Source organism: Pteronotus mesoamericanus, unplaced genomic scaffold (assembly GCF_021234165.1).
Source record: "Pteronotus mesoamericanus isolate MK-2021 breed Mesoamerican mustached bat unplaced genomic scaffold, CSHL_Meso_final contig_20, whole genome shotgun sequence".
Taxonomy (NCBI): domain Eukaryota; kingdom Metazoa; phylum Chordata; class Mammalia; order Chiroptera; family Mormoopidae; genus Pteronotus; species Pteronotus mesoamericanus.
The window spans coordinates 43,266,407-43,270,498 of NW_026555085.1; the positions used below are offsets into that span (position 1 = coordinate 43,266,407).

General features: G+C 36.4%; 1 pseudogene; it reads right to left on the reverse strand.

The window, feature by feature from the left end:
• Positions 1–230: 230 nt before the first annotated feature.
• Positions 231–847, reverse strand: LOC129066884 (acyl-protein thioesterase 1-like; annotated as a pseudogene).
• Positions 848–4,092: the final 3,245 nt, after the last annotated feature.

A 4,092-nucleotide genomic window follows, 5' to 3' on the forward strand; every position in this document is an offset into this window, starting at 1 on the left:
AATCTAGTTGCAGTATCTTATATTGCTGAATTACTACATTTGGGAAAAAGAATCTAGCTGTTTCTTTTATTTAATGCTAGTATATTCTGGATAATATTATACATGTAGAGAACATTAAAAGACCACAAACATCCCACAAGACAAAATTAATCTGTATCATCGGTGTATATTTGCAAAACAGTTCAACACTACAAACATTAGATGTTTCAGTACGGGGCACTAGAAAAGGCTTACATCCTGCTACGGTGAGGCCAGTTTACTCTACACAAGGCCTCAGTGATGTCATCAACTGGAGGTAGGAGTTTATCAATTAATTGCTCAAAAGCCATCATTTTCTGGTGGCATGAACTATGCGCTATGCCTTCATAGGTTTTGAAGGTTACATTGGCTGGTTTTGCCAGCATTTTTAGCTTTTTGACAGAGAACCGTTAAGGGAACTAAAGGGTCGCAATAGCCATGGCACTGGAGAATAGAAGTATCTCTGTTAGTGCTAATGATAGGACCCATGGAATTGAAGCTAGTAGCTGAGTGCAGTGAAGCTTGCTAGTTCCTGCTGTGTGGTATAAGAATAATGTAAAAACAAAATTCGTCCCTTAGAAAATCCTCCCAAAATAATTCTGTTTAAAGGAATTCCATTCTTTGTCTCTGATCTTTCAAAGCTTTTTTTATATTGTCTGCTGTTTACTTAATTCCAGGTTCATGTTCCTGTGAATCTAGTGAAAGCCTAATACTATCAAATGAAGAAGGCATAACCGAGCTCACATTTAACTTAACAGGCATAACTCACGCAACTGGATAGATATATTTGATATGTGAACATCTGATGCCGGCAAAGTCTTCTGCCCATCTGTTAAATAAGACAAGAGTCTCAAGGTCTGTGCAGTTCTCAATGTTATTGCTAAATGTTATTCTTGCTAAATGTTAAAATGTAGTACAGTATTTTACAGACCAGTTATAAACAGGATGTGCTTGACAAGAACCCAACAGAATGAATGTACCCAACTGAAAAGAAGAAATCAACGTGTGATTGACCAAACAGTGTATATAAGCAACGGCTAAACCCCTTCAGGGAGACAGAGCTCTGGATATGAATCCCTATCTCCTTTTCTTGCTGCAAGTAAATAAGCTACCTTGTGACAACCACGTCATGTTCTTGAATAAAGCACTCCAAGCAGCAAGCCTCTTGAGTTTGGTAACACATCCATGCCCTGTAACTCCCAATCCAGGAAGAAAAGCCGCCACAGTGGTGGCCTTTCTGGCAGGGAGCATGATGGCAGGAAGCAGGGCAGACATGTCTTTGCCATGGCGGAAGCTGTGGCGGAAGCGGAAAGGGGAGCAGAGCCTGGAGAGCACAGTCTAAAAATCAAGGATCTAGAAGAGTGGCTTTTTATTTTTATCTTATAATAAAATCACCGGTATAGCTTTAAAAATCACTGTTGACTGTGCCAAGAGTGGTTGACTTAATTGGTTTGGGTTGTAGCTTTAGCACCAGGATTTTTTGCCCAAGGTCCCCAGATGATTCTAATTTGCCGCCCAGGGTGAGAACCACTGGTCTAGAATAATGGTTTTTAAACTTTTGCTTGCTTCAGAATCCGTTGGAGGGCTTTTTAAACTAGGGCCCCACCCCCAGAGTCTCTGATTCAGTAAGTCCTGGTGGAACTCGCCAATTTACATTCCTAACAAGATCTCAGATGATGCTGATGGTCAAGTGACCACATTTTGAGAACAACTGGTCTAGCGCAGTGATTTTTGAACCTGTGTGCTGCACGAATTTTTAAAACATGCAATACCTGACTATCTAGTCAGGGGCATTGACCTCTTTTGCCTTAGACTGTCAAATTAAAAAAAGCAACAACAGCCCATACAATAGCCATCCAGTACAAATGAACCAAAATCGTTCCTTTTTTTAATCAGACTGGCAAAAAATATATATTTTTGGTGTGCTGCAGAATTTAAGTAATTAGCTTATGTGTGTCATGAGATGAAAAAGGTTGTAAATCACTGGTCTAGAGCAACAATCATCCAACAGAAATATAATGTGAACACATATGTATTTTAAAGTTTTCCAGGTAGCCACACTTTTTAAAAAGTACAAAGAAACAGGTGAAATTTATTTTTAAAATATTTTTATTTAACCTAATAAATCCAAAATATTATGCCAATATGTTATCAAGACAAAAATTACTAATGAGATGTTCATTTTTTTGTCTTTGAAATCTAGTGTGTATTTTACACTTACAGCACATCTCAATTTGAACACCAAATTTTTATTAGAAATACTTGTTCTGTACTTAGATTTTATAAAACTTATAGTGGAAATAGTACCCAGTTGGGTACAGTTAGGATTCATATACCCAAGCTGTTGCAGAAATACTTAAAACTTTTCCAATAACTAAGTTAAACATTCATTTTATATTTAAATTAAAATCAAATAAAATTTAAAATTGAGTGCCTCGCTTGTGCTGGCCACATTTCAGGTGCTTAACAGCTTCATGTGGCCAGCCAGTGGCTGTGGAATTACAGAACCCAACTCTAATCCAAGGCATTTGGGTCCTTAATGTTGTAGGTCATTGAAGGTCGAGTATACATATTTATATTTTTGTGATATTCACGTAGGAGTTGTTACAATTCTTCAAGTTATTCTACCTTATTAGTCTTTTACTTATATAGCTAGTTATAATTCTAAATGCTATGCAGCATATTAATTTCCTTTACAATGCACTAATTATTTTCCTTCTCAGTCAACCTGGTTGTTTCATTTCTCAAACTAATTTATTAAAAGTTCACAAAGTCCCAGTTGCTAACATGGCATCTTAAATAAAACTCAAAAATAGTAAGACTGCATTTAAAACAAATCTCTGTATTTCAAATATCCAAATAAGTATTGCTCTTCAAAAGAATTAGACTGTTTGAGAAATGTGCACATACTCCCAACATTGCTGCCATTATTTGAATTTTTTTTCCCAATTCTTCTTTTGGAATTATTACTTATTCACTCTGAGGAAGCAGTATAACAAAATTATCTAAGAATATATTAACTTAGTTTCTCATCCACAAGTGCCAGGGATTAGGACTTTATCACCTGTTGAGAAGGCACAATACAATACATAACAAACATGAAGTGTGAAATCAGACTGACAATATTTGAATCTTGTGCTACCACATTCTAGCTCTGTGACTTTTGAAAACTTAATTGCTCTAGACTTCAGTTTCCCCATCTGAAAATTCTAGTGCCTGCCTTTTAGAGTAGTTATGGGGATTAAACAATATAGTGTTTATATATTTATTTATTCAGTAAAAACATATTGATTACCTGCTGCATGCCAGGCCCCAACCTAGGCACTGGAAGAACAGTAGTGGAAAGTACAGTCTCAGGCCTCTGGAAATTACATTCTTCTGAAACAATAACGAGCTATACTACATGATATCATATCATACTATACAATGAGGATGAGCAAAGTTTGATACCCCAAAATATTCTTCAGGACATTATTTTATGTTCGTTATTTTTAAGAAACAGAAGTCTCAGAAAAACCTTTGACCTTCCCCCAACTGCCTAAAAGGAATTAGATAGAGGAACTGCTCCAGAAAGGGAGAGATTAACATAAATAACTATAGCTTAAAATGAGCTATTGTGTGATAGGGTGGAACTTGACAAGGCCTGTTTAATCAAAGTTCTCTCGTCTCATTGTTAAAGATGGCCCAGCAATGATTTATTTACCAAACCTTTACTTTTCTATTGCCTTCCTGCCCTTTGAAGTCTCAAATCACAACCCCCCTTCTCCTTAGCTCAAGATGGTTTATAGGCCTCAGCTACCCAATGCATCCTTGGGCAGCATATTCTTGTGGAACCCTTGCATGCACATTTGTAATAAGGTTGTTAACTTTCTCCTGTTAATTTGTCTCATGATAATTTGATTATTAGTCTGGCCAGAAGAACTTAGAAAGATGAGAGGAAAATAGTTTTTTCTTCCCCGCACAGTAAGTGTAAAATATTTAGAAGAGTGCCTGTTACATAGTAAGCACTCTACAAATATTACCCTTTTCCTTCAAGATCTAGTTTAACATTATCTTGTGAAAACTATCCATTGT